The sequence below is a fragment of the Rhinopithecus bieti genome, unplaced genomic scaffold (assembly GCF_001698545.2).
Source record: "Rhinopithecus bieti isolate Rb0 unplaced genomic scaffold, ASM169854v2 scaffold_7681, whole genome shotgun sequence".
Lineage (NCBI taxonomy): Eukaryota > Metazoa > Chordata > Mammalia > Primates > Cercopithecidae > Rhinopithecus > Rhinopithecus bieti.
This window is the reverse complement of record NW_016806571.1, coordinates 4,713,069-4,725,925: the sequence shown is the minus strand read 5'-3', so window position 1 is coordinate 4,725,925 and position 12,857 is coordinate 4,713,069. Positions and strand designations below refer to the sequence as shown.

General features: G+C 44.4%; 1 protein-coding gene across 2 annotated transcripts in view; it reads right to left on the bottom strand.

Moving 5' to 3' along the window:
- Positions 1–12,857, bottom strand: part of MAPRE3 (microtubule associated protein RP/EB family member 3) — a 59,697-nt gene that overhangs the window by 46,122 nt on the left and 718 nt on the right. The window lies entirely within an intron of this gene.

Sequence of the window (12,857 nt, the reverse complement as noted above, 5' to 3'; positions counted from 1 at the left end):
AAAAAAAAAAAAAAAAAAAAAAAAGATCTTTTAGCTAACAGCTCTGGGAGCTTTAAAACAACTGGTTATTTCCTAGTCCTTCCCAAAGAGGTCATCTGCTCTAGGTGGCAAGCAACATAATTTCCACAGAACAGCTAGATACTGGCAGAACCATCTGAGTTCAAATGATGAATTTTAAAGATAAAGGTACAAATGGGATCTTCTTAAGTACTCCTGACAGGGCCTGCATTATCACTGAGTTCCCAAAACCCTTCAAGAGGGCCTCAGAGGCATGAGTTCTCTTGTGTTATGACCTCCTAACACATCCTGGGACAGCCCTGGGCCAGAGCAGTGCCTTGCTGGGTCCTGAAAAATCAAGCCTTCCAGGCCAGAAGAAGTTTGATCAGAGGCTTGCATGTCTGAGAAGCTGCAGGGGAAGCAGAGCGGTACTTGCGGAGAGTTGGTAGGCAGGGTTGGGGGTGCTGCCTGGAGAAAAGGAGTTCTGGAGCCTAAGTTTGGAACCCAGTGGGCTCCTGGGTCAGGATCTCGTCATCCACACCTAGGAGAGTGGGAAATGCACCCTTGGGAAAGGCTCCACTACACATTTGACTTTTTCTTTACTCAGGCACAGATATGTGGTGGGTTCCGTCTCTGAATGTCTATCTCTGTGTCTGTCTTACTGGAAGCTTAATTCTGCCCAAGTGAGGCTTTATTGAATAGGATAGTGTTAGTGGTACTGGGATTTTCCTCTCATGTCTTTCCATTACCCTCTGACAGGAGCTGGTTTGGCCCTTCTTAGTTTTCAGTGCTACTCCCAATCTTGACAGTCTTTGAGTTTTGACTTTGAGAAGTCAAAACATTGCTTTTCCCAGCACTCTTGTCCATTAGGGACAACTATGGGGGCTTTTTCATTAGTTACTGCGGTCACTATCTACTCACTCCTAGGAACCATTTCATAGAATTAAGGACCGACAACAACAAATATGCCTTAGAAATCCATTCATTTAGCAATTATTTGTTGAGCCCTAGCTACTGCTAGGTCTTATATGGTCCCTGCCTCATGAAGCTAGTTATCTAGTGAAATGGATAAACAGTAGTAAAATAATCATTCTATCTAATTATAGGCCAAGGACTAATTATTCTCAGGTAGGCTTACTGGGGAAAAGAGAAAAGAACAGTGGCAGAAGGCCGTGTTTACAGAGAGTCCATTTAATTCCACAGGCAACACAATGCACTTTTGCTCCTACCCCACCTGGCTTGAGGCCTGTACTGCAAGCTGTTTGTTCCTTCCTGGTAGGGACTGGCAGAGAGCCATACTTCTGCTTAGGTCCTGGCTTTCACAAAATGTGACTACAAAGTGTCCAGGCAAGGTAATGTCAGTGTAAGGCCCTGGAAAGAAAGCAGCCCTAGCTTTTCCATCTCCACAGGTTGACTGCTGCACCTGACTTTCCACATATTCCCACCTTGTTAAGTCCCCTGCTATCAGCCCCTGTGGCTGCTTTGCATGGTGAGCTGTGTAAATGGCTTCAGTTGTACAGCATGAAAGTAATGTGAATCCAGCAGGTGGAATAAAGTTCACAACCTGGGGTGTCAGACAGGGTCAGGGTCAAAGTGGATGATCTAGGAGGACATGAGAAAGAGAGGGGTCAGAGGAGAAAAGGACCTTAGGCCAAGTTTCATAATAGGCAAGAGAGAAACAGGGCTGTTACATACAGTTGTACAGTTTGTACATTGCACAAAGCACCTAGTAGATGAGATGAGTGAGGGCTGGGACCCTCACAAAATGAGTAGAACCCAAGGTCCACTCACAAAACTGCATTCGTAGCAAGGGACTCTACCTGTCTGGAGGAAGAACCTTCACTCACAGAGGCCAGAGAGGCATGGCTCAGTAGGAATCTGCTCAGAGAGTTGGAAACCCCCAGACTCACAAAACAGCACATCTAAGAGATGACTGTAAAGCCTGGGAAGATGGCCCTCCTTGGATTTGGAACACTACTGGAGTGTAGGTGGAGGAGGGCTGCTGGCTGGGTGCCATGCTATTGTGACAAGCTGAGACCACAGGAACCACTGGCTGACACATGGAGGCTCCTCAGAGGCCCAGCACCTTTTCAAGGTAGGCTCCATGATCCAGCTCCATCTTCATTTCTCCTTCATCCATCTCAGCAATCCAGCCACACTTGGAAGGCACAGCTTGACTCCTGAGATTTTAAGGAGTCATATTCCTTTTAATATTCCTTTAAGAAATGTTATGCCCAGCACTTTGGTGGAGGCCGAGACGGGCAGATCACGAGGTCAGGAGATCGAGACCATCCTGGCTAACACCGTGAAACCCCGTTTCTACTAAAAAATACAAAAAACTAGCCGGGTGAGGTGGCAGGCGCCTGTAGTCCCAGCTACTCGGGAGGCTGAGGCAGGAGAATGGCATAAACCCGGGAGGCGGAGCTTGCAGTGAGCTGAGATCCAGCCACTGCACTCCAGCCTGGGCGACAGAGCGAGACTCCGTCTCAAAAAAATAAAATAAAATAAAATAAAAAGAAATATTAGTGGTTACACATGCCTGTGTTAGAAACGTAAACATTATACAAAGATGAACAAAAGTAAAATAAGCCTCTGCCAAATTTTACTATGAAGATCTTCCTCTGTAAGTAGTCTCCTTACTGCTCGTCCCTCATATTCTAAACCTGTTTTCTGTTCCCACTGGCCCCTGTAATTCCTCTGCCTCCTCATTCTAGCTGACAACCAGTGACAGTCTTCGACCTGTGGCCCTTCCTCCACCTCTGGCCTTAGGGCCAGCTACTTCACTGCATCTTAAGTTTTGCCTCCTCAGAAACCTTGCCCTGAACATGCCAAGCAACACCCAGTCCTGGTGCCCGCCCCCCACTCACTGCTGCTTCTCTGGCCAGAGGACTTTAAAGACTCAGCCCATTATGAATTCATAGGTCCAATGCAGCATTCACAACAAGACCTTTATTCATCTCTCATATGCCCAGACTCATTTCTCACTGTGGGCAATTCAGACCTTCAAGAACTCAATTCCCCACCAACCCTCTCCCTCCCCCACCTCAGCAAGTGGCCTTGGCTCCATTTTACTAAAGAAAGAAAGGTCTTTTCTTAGGAGGAACCCTAGTAATCTATCCTGGACTTCACCCTAAAAGTCAGGGGTAGAAAGAGCCATGACCTCTCCTCTTCAAAGTAGCCTTTCTCTGGGATCCTAAAGATCATTCCTTTTTGCTTTATTTCTCTCTTGCCCGTGTACTATTTTCTTTGGATAACTCCTTTTCCCTTCTGCCATTAAACATGCTCAGACCTCCTTCTTATAAAAAATGATTCTTCGTCAATACCAACATTTTACTCTAATTGAAAGTTGGCTAGATCACCATGGAGAACACTGTATAAAAAGCTTATTTAAAAAAAATTGTAGCCTTTGCGCCTCTGTAATTCCACTTTATGGAATATACCATGAAAAAATAATCCACAAAAGAAAAAAATGTCACTTGTGCAGTCATGTTCAAAACAGAGATATTTATACTTGCAAAATGTTGAAAATACTCCAATTGCCCAACAACAGATGAGGTTAAGCATACTGGTATCAATATGATGGGATACCACCAAAGGAATGAAATATTTGAAGTTACAAATATATGGATTATGTCAATATAGGGAAGTCTACAGATGAAGCACATTTTAATACACAAAATATATTTTAAGAACCACATATTACAATTTTATATGTTTGCTGATAAAGAATAGAATTATTTTACAAAAATAAAAAATTTGATTCGATTGCTTCTTCTGGTTACTACTTTCCTCTCCCTCCCTGCTGCTGTTCTCTGGTGACCAGCCATTGCTTCTATTTTTCTCTGTCAATTTTCCCCTTAAGCCACTCCTGTGTTTTACTGAACAGATACCCTAAGCAATCATCATGACTGCCTTCTAGTTAAATTCTTAAATCTAGTTAAATCAGCAGCACTGAAACTCTCTTCCAGACATTTTCTCTTCCCTTGCTGCTGAATCATCCTAATTTCTCGCTATCTCGTTCCTTTTTTCCTAACTATGGACAGTTCTCAAAGCTTATTACTTGGGGCTCTGGTCTTTGTACTCTGCATGCAAGACCTCTGGAGAGATTCCTTTGAGGGAAGCCAGCCCTCTTCTGAGCTGCTGACTCCCACTCTACAGCTCCATCCACAACCTGACCCTCAGCTTCTGGTTCTATGAGATCACTCCACTTGGATGTCCTGCAACCCACGGTCACATTGTTTCTAGCTCTCTGTGTCTAAAAAGCAACTCCTTTCCAAACTGTCTCTTCAAACTTCCTAATTTCTGGTTAATGTCACCAATATTCTCCAAACTCAAACCAGCACACATCCTCAGTCTGGTAAGGCTGTCCTGCCTACAGGCCCCGCCACACTCCTTCCCACGGCCATTCCTTTGCTGATGCTGTACCTTGTCTCATGAAAAGCCCTCTCTGGTGTTCTGTCAACTCACAGCCTGCTCACCCTTGGGGCAAGGTCAGGTTCTGCTTCCTTCGTGAAGTCTTGTCTTTTTTTAATAGAGATTGACCCTTACTCTGCCACCCAGGCTGGCGTGCAATGGCATGATCATAGTTCACTGCAGCTTCAAACTCCTGGGCTCAAGCCATCCTCCTGCCTCGGCTTCCCTAGTAGCTGGGACTATAGGTATATGCCACCATGCCCAGCTAATTTAAAAACAATTTTTGTAGATGGGGTCTTGCTATGTTGCTCAGGCTGGTCTTGAACTCCTGGCCTCAAGTGATCCTCCCCCCTTGGCTTCCCAAAGTGTTGGTATGATAGGCGTGAGCCACTGCACCTAGACTGAAGTCTTTTCTGATTACTGCAGTTCACAATGATTATTTTCCTCTCAGCATCCTTTTGGAATTTAGACGCTGTAGTACCAGTGACACCCAATGCACTGTTCTGTTCATTTGTTTTGCCTCTCTTCCTTAGCTGTCCTCTGATGAGTCTCCACATCATCCTGCACACCCAGCTCCAGTGTGTCTTCATTTCTGAAGACTTGCTGGCTCTCAGAGGCTCAGGGTGACTCTTCCTTCTGGCTTACCAAAGCACCCTTTCCCATAGCTGATAAGGTTCCATCCCCTCATGTTGCAGTGAAATATAATTTTGTGTCCAACTCTTTTGCCAGAATATCAGCTGAATTCCTTAAGGGCTGAGACTGTGTCTTATAGAATAAGGCACCAAAGATGTGTTTCTGACATGCAATATTGTCATATGAACTAATCATTCCATATATCCATCTTGTCTTCCACACAGATTACAGCCTCCTCATGGACAAGGGTTGAGTCTCATTTCTTTTATATCCTATAGTGACTAACAATACAAACAGAGAAAGGGCTTGATGAAGAATACGTGCTGAGAGCATGCTTACATGTCTTGTGAAGATGATATGCAAACTTATATGAATAATCTGTAAACCTGGAAACTATACTTTTGGGGTAATAGAAGTCTTATCAAGTTGTCTCAAGACACTGTACCTTGCTATTTTGGGGCCAGCATAACACATCTCTGTACTTAGCAGTGATCCTGTCACTTAAGAATGTTAATAGGATGCTTAAACTGAGAGCCTTCAGCTATGAGCTCTACCCATCTAAAGTCAGAACAAGTCAAGGACCAAATCAGAGTCCCAGGTAAGTGTCAACAATCTTCAGGGAAGCGGGTGGGGGTGGAGGGTGGCTGGCTGCCAAGAGTCTGGTGCTGCCGAAAGGCCTGGCTACACAGCACGCATTATGCCGCTGGAGATAAGCCTGTGTGAAACACTCCTCACATGGGAAAGGTATCTAATTTCATCCAGTGGTCTAAGCAGGTCTTAGACCTGCTTAGTTCTAAGCAACACACACCTTAGACCCAACTATGATCTTGCTGACTCAGAAGCAGCTAAGATTTCATTTCTTACCAGTCAGAAAACACCATTTAAATTACAAGGTGACCAGGACCACAATGCCCTCAAGATAAGATGACTGTTTCTCCCACAATCACTCTCTCTGAGTGGTGGAGTCTCTCCAGCCAGCCATACCCAAAGACTTGCTCACTAATAATTCCAGGCAGCAGGGAAGTCCTCCACCCCATCTGGGACAAGTGTTTGGGTAGCCAGACCATTTGGAGGAAGAGGCAGATCCCGCTTAGCAAACATTTATCACAGCACAGGCCAAGCTATGTGATAGGCCATATGTTCTTCAACTCGAAGTCCCGGATCCTCAGGAGGAAGCCAGAAGTGCCCCTTTCTCAGTGCTCAGAGCTGGGCAGACTCCACCACCGGTAGAAGGCAGGTATCAGTCCACTGGGCTGGGCCATCTAGGCAATATACAGTGTGTGTGTGTGGATGGGAAAGATGAGGCCAGAGGGCAGCTGCCCAGCCAGGTCCTCCCAACACAGTCAGCAGCTCCACGGACCTTGTGTGGCACAGAGGGAGTGGCCTAGCCCATGCCTATGGGGCTTCTGGGTAGGCACCCAACCCTCTGCATCCCTGGAAGGAAAAGGGCCCTCTGAGCTCATGGCTGAACGGAAGGTGACAAAGGGCAAAGGGAGGAAGGCGACTGTTGCGGGCCTGGGCAGAGTCTTTTAAAACAGGCAATTCAGACAGGTACACACCCACACCAAAAATGAGCAAAAGCCCCAAAAAAGGCCCCTGGAACACTAGAGAACTGGGGATATAGAGAATCTGAAGAGACACCAGGAAAAAGAAGGCCGCCCAAACACAGCCCTGTGCTATACAAGGTTTTGCTGAAACCTTCTGATAAATGTAAACAGTAAAAGTAAGAGGCAAAGAAGACTCTAAAGATTGCTCTGCTACATGGAATCTAGAAGTCACTGGTTTTAAAATGTCATAATTAAGTCATAGTTGCTCAATGCAGAAAAGCTTAGGAAAAAAACATCAACAAGCACTAAGGAAAGCCATTCATTTTTAATACCATTACTCAATCACTTATGACTTGGCATATGCTCTTCTAGTATCTTTTCATGTTTTTCTTTACAAATATGATCTTTTCCTTGACACACTATTTTTCATCCTACTGCTTTCATTGATATTAAAAGTTCTGGTACTAATGTTCTTCTCCAAATGTTTTTAATGCCTGTGCAGTATTTTATCTGGGTGAGCCTGACCAATCCTCAGTTGCTGGCACTTTTGGTTGTTTTCAATGTTTGATATTACTAGTAATGTTGCATTAATAAATCTTTTACAAGTATTTCTGTACACACCTCTGATTTTCTAAATATTGCTAGAATGGCACTTTCTGATCTAAGGATATACATCCTTTTAAGCCTTTTTATATATAGTCAAACTACAAGGCAGATTTGAAGCCATGCTTCTTGCTCAGTTATTTTAAACATATCACACAAATGCTATTTATCTCCTATATATAGGAAATAGTTTCAGGGAAAAAAATCATTTTGCATGGAGTTAAAGCATTTTAGATAGGACAAGTCCTTATTTACTTGAGGAAAATGAAGCGTCCAGAGCTTAAAACACTGATGTTATGCTAAAAAGTTGACTAACCTCTGGTCAGTTTAGCAAAGCTGGTAGGACATGGTGCTAGTGAGTGCAAGATCTAGGCTTATGCTAGTATTGGCCAGTCAACTCTATGCACAAGAAAAACCATCCTTGGCCACAGCATGCTTCACCAAATTTGGCTAACTGTCACACAAAATTGTACTCTTGGCCAAAGGGAAGACTGGGTGATGAAATGTGAATTACTCAGCATAACCCATTCTAACTCCTGGGTAAGCAACCCAAAGCACATGTCCAAATGATAGGTGTGTCATCTTTCTATAATAAACATGACATCTGGCTAGAAAATACAGCTGGCCAACTTACGATAAAATTAAAAGCTCAACAATCCTTAAGGATTTTTATCATAGTTTACCAGTAATTCCTACCAGAAGCAGTTAAAAAATCATTATGTAAAAGATGTGCTGTACCAGCTAGGTCTGATCTAGAACTTAGCTACACAGTGTGCCAGCATTTCAGCTTGGGTCCCTTTAAACTTCAAGCCCTCTTCACATTAACTAAGAGGCAGGAATTTTTCATGAAGGTCGTATAGTGAGATGCCATTTTCATCAATAGTTGAAAATTAAATTAGCTTATTAGAATAATGATGATTATTTTAGCTGGTCAAGAGATGGAGGGGACTATTCTCAACACAGAAGTGAAAAGACTAGGAAGAGGTGATGAGGTAGGTGGTCAGTTAAGTACCCTGGGCTGACTGGGAAGCAGCCACTTTGGAGGGTCCTGACCTCACTAAAGAACTTGGTTTGGTGCAAACTGCCTGGGCCTGCTTGAAGCTGTCAAACCCTATTTGCCCCAGGCATGAGAGGCTCCAAGTAAAGGCAGCTGCTGGTTTTACATCAAAATGTATTTACTGAACAACAATCACTACCCATTCTATTTGGTCTTCATTAAATGACTAAATCATACATGCTTCTTATAACAAGTCAAATACAAAAACATATAAAGTAAAAGTTCCCCTTTGAGTCTCCTTTTCCCTTCCCCACACCCAAATCCCATCTCCCAGAGGTAAACATTATTGCGTGTCTCTTTTCAATCTTTAGATGTCTATACGTGGGTATTTCCTTCCCTACTGAAATTTATCTAGGAATTTAAATTCACTTTTGCTCTCTCACCTGAACAGCTTGCCCTGGTTCTTTAATTACTCAGTAGTCTCTGCCTTGAGCCAGTTTGTAATTCTCTCCATCCAAAATGACCTCCCTTTACCTTAGTCACTGGTGAGGTTTCCCTCCTAAGATGAATAGCTCCTTTCCCTTGCCCTCTGGATCTCACGGATGCAGAAGCTGATTTTAGCAAAGTCACCGATGAAATCTATGCCTCTACCAGTTGAAGTCAATAAAGACCACATGTGTGTCCCTCACAAGCAAGAGCTCAGCAGCTTTTCTATTTCAAATGAAGACCACTCCAGACTGGCCTCCCCGCTGGAGGATTAGCCACCCTCACCACACACCCAAGCACACCACATCTGTGCCTCCTAAAGTCAAATGCTTCTGTCCTGCCAGTCTTTCAGGTTGGCTGAATACACGGAGCAAAGATATGTTTCATATACTCCTGTTTTGGCAGTTGAAATAATAATGCAAGTGCCGGCTCTTTCCGGGACAAACCTTCTCTCTGTTCCTGACAAATACCAAGAGGGTTGCTGAGAGACGGGGGCTACGAAACTGAGGGTCCAAGATGGACCTAAATCACCATACAATTTTGAAACCATTATTTGCTATTTTATGCTTTAGTCAATATAAAATAATCACTGCTATTTCTTAAGAAGCAAGCACTCTACATACTCTCTTTCATTTAATCTTCACAATAACCCTCTAAAACAGATGGTTATTATTCCAGGGTTATAAATGAGGAAACTGGCATTCAGAGGTAACATAGCTCACCAAGGCTACACAGCCAGGAGGTGGCTGGATGGGGATCTGAACTCAAGTCTGCCTGCTTCCAGAGGCCAGGCTGCCTCAGTGCTTCCCAAGGAGAGGGTTTAGAAGCCCTTATGGCTCCCAGAAACTCCAAAAGGTTCCATTCTGAGAGCTGGAAGATAACCCCGCAGCTGCCCAGTGTGCACGCTCCTCCTCTCAGCCCAGTCTGCCTCTCCACCTTGCTTTCTGGAATGCAGCAGTCTCACAGATAAGAAGTAGAAAAGAACTCGAAATCCCAACTTCACATTTGCTTTTCTGTTAGTCGATGCAAATTAAAAAAAAGAAAGACCTTCCTGAAGTCAGAATGTGTGATTAAAAAAAATTATTTTTAAGGTGACAAGAATAAATATTTAGTAGACAGTTTGACACAAAATTTTGCCTGGCTGTGCAACATCTCAGATGACAAAACAAGCCCTTGTCTACAGGGCTAATTACAGACTACTAACTTATTTTTATTAAAACCCTTTGGAACATTATGAGGGATGAGGCAATGTAGTGTTGAAGAATAACTCTAGTCTGGAAATCTGGAGATCTAATCCTGACTCAGCCACTAATAACCACCAACATTCATCTGCCTAGTGTACACAGTTTACAAAGTGTTTTTACATATGTTCTACATGGGTTGGGTGACCTCAGGCAAGTCATTTAACTCTCGGTGTCTCGTGTCAACTTTAGAAATGAGGGTATTAAACTATACCATCTGGGGTCACCTCCAGTGCTAACATCCTAAGGGAGGGAGACATGTGCCTTGGGACCTTACAAATGTATCTGTAAGCAAATTAGGGTAGATGCATTCTGTTTTTAAAAAAAACAACTATATTTTCTGTTCGGCTTCTGACAAATGTTACTCAGCTAAAATCAGGTATAGCTCATAAGATGTTTGCTGCCAGATAGTTGGCTCAGTTTCTGGAGAGTACTACATTAAGACCTTGGGTTGCATTCCCATATGGGAAATTTTCTCCGTTCAATAGCCTCCTACCATGCCTGATTCCAGCCAGTCATCTTACAAATACAATCCCACAATGTGTGCTTGCGTGGAGGAAGGACTGGAAGAAACTCATCTTCACAATGCATGCACTCTCAGGACAGTAGGTTGGAAATGGCATCATCACACAGGAATATTATCAATAGCATTCTTTCTCAGTTCCAAGATTCACAAATCCCTCCCTCAAGTCTTGCCACTTCCCAAGGGTTTTAGTGTTTCTAAATTGAGGATGCACCTTGGAATCAACATATATATATTGATCTGGTAGCAATAGATTATTTTACCTAAAAGCTGTTGGTAAATTGCTGGTGTGTCTTAGCATCAAGAATACAGTCCTACAAAACCTTAACATCCATTACATAGATTTAGGTCTAACTTGGTTCAAATCATGTCCCTCTCCTTGATCTTAACAATTACATTCAGCAACAGCTGGATAGGCAATGTATAAGACAAGTATTAGTCCTGTTTCCTCACAGTAGCAGTTTAAAAGGCATTCCATCATTATCTCATAAAACACTGGCATGGATTTCAAAGGCAAATTAATCCATATAAAAACCACTCTGATCCTCTGAAAACGGACTATCCCATAGCAAACTGGAAAGGAACATTTTACTTACACCCTCCTGATCTATCTAGCCTTGACACATTTTCTTCCTCCTTAATTCACAACCCTCCACCCCAGTAATATCGCTGATTCCCAAAATACACTCAGCCCAGGAGGAGCAGCTCTCCAGCACAGCTGTCTGCTCCTGCCCTGCTCGGGTATTTTGGTGAGCTATGTGACACAGGACCACACAGAAGGAATGCCACTCTCAGGCCCCACGGTTCCCATTGCACCACAGGCAGGTGCATCCCACCAAACCCCAGTCTGGCATTCGAAACAGAAGAAACTGCCCTGCTGGATGGGGGCTATAGTTTTCCTGAACTTCATCTCTATGTTTAAAACTAGGGCGACAGCCGTCTTGGCTACTGTAAACTAATCTGATGGGCATGGGGGCAGGGAGTGGCTCTGAGGAGGCTGCCAATAGACCATGATTGAGCAAAGGAAAGGATTGAAATAGTTATTTCTCACTGTTTGCAACCCCAGAAACTCCAAATGAGTGGCTCCTTCACCATGATTTTTAGAAATAGACCATGAGTTCCTTTTACCATCTGGAGTAAAAATCCCAAAGCCTCTTGTGCAGTAGATCTGGCTTATATTTACATGTGTTTTCTCAAAGCATACTGAAAATTTGGAAGTCAAATAAAAAAGAAGTTGACAATGAGGTACACACATAGTAGTTAGGGGCCCTCAAGTTGAGACATGTTTATTGAGAGTTTCTGGCTCTGGGCACTAACTGTGACTTCAGCTCAGTTCTCCTGGAAAAAGAAAACTGTTTGGGATCCTCCTCTATTCCAAGAACAGGGACTGCAAGATGGGCAGGTGGAGGGGTAGCAAATATAACCCAGGGAATTGTCCAGATATGCTAGAACCCCTATCTGGTGACAGCCCCCACAGAGACACACAGCTGGAGGAGGCACAGTGTACAGGCCTCACACCTACACTATAGAGATGCTTCAATTTTTCTCCTTCCTCTCAACTCTGCACTTGTTATGTTAAAACTATTAAAACTATCACTACTATCTAATTAGTTAATTTACAGGAATCCAAGATCAAGTCCTGTCACAGCCCCTTCATATATACACAGTAAGCACTTCCTATGGATGATATCAGGCCTGTTTCCAAACCTCACATTATACCAGGGTTGTAGTGCGATTTAAAAAAAAAAAATGCATTTTAAAGAGTACCGCAAGATGCTTATTCACAACAACACACCGGAAGCGCAGGAACTTGGAGCTCCCAAACGCAACCTTTTCTCCCTTCCCTCCACTACTTCTACTCCCCGCTCCACACCACCGGCCGGGCAGTAGCTCAGCCCACTAGAAGGCCACCAGGCACTAGCCGCGTTCATTGAACGCTAGATGATCACGATGGAGCTGAACCCTTCCCAGCCAGATCTATTCGGAAAGCCCTGCAATCTCTGAGCAGCTCGTGAGAACCCTCCAGACCTGCTTCCCCAAACCAGCCATGCAGGAGCGTGTGGGGAAGAAACCCGAGGCCCCCAGGCTGGGCCCGGCGCGATGTTCCCCCTCCCCCAAGTCTCCCCTCGCTCTCCTGTCACTCTTTTTCTGGCACATCACTGGGGAGAACCAGAGAGGCCGGGAGATGTCAGGCCTAGGAGGAGTGAGGAGGAGGGAGAAGGGACAAGGGAGGACGGAAGGTAGTTTGGGGGAAATATCAGTCCAGGGCAGAGGTGCGGTGGCCACGTCTAGTGGGGAAGGACCTCCAAGGTGGATCCGGAGAGACTGAGGGAAGGGGAGGGGAGGGAAGGGGAGGGGGAGTGGCTGGGGAGGCCGGGCCGCCGAGGCCGGAGGGAACCCGGCGACAGGGATGGAGG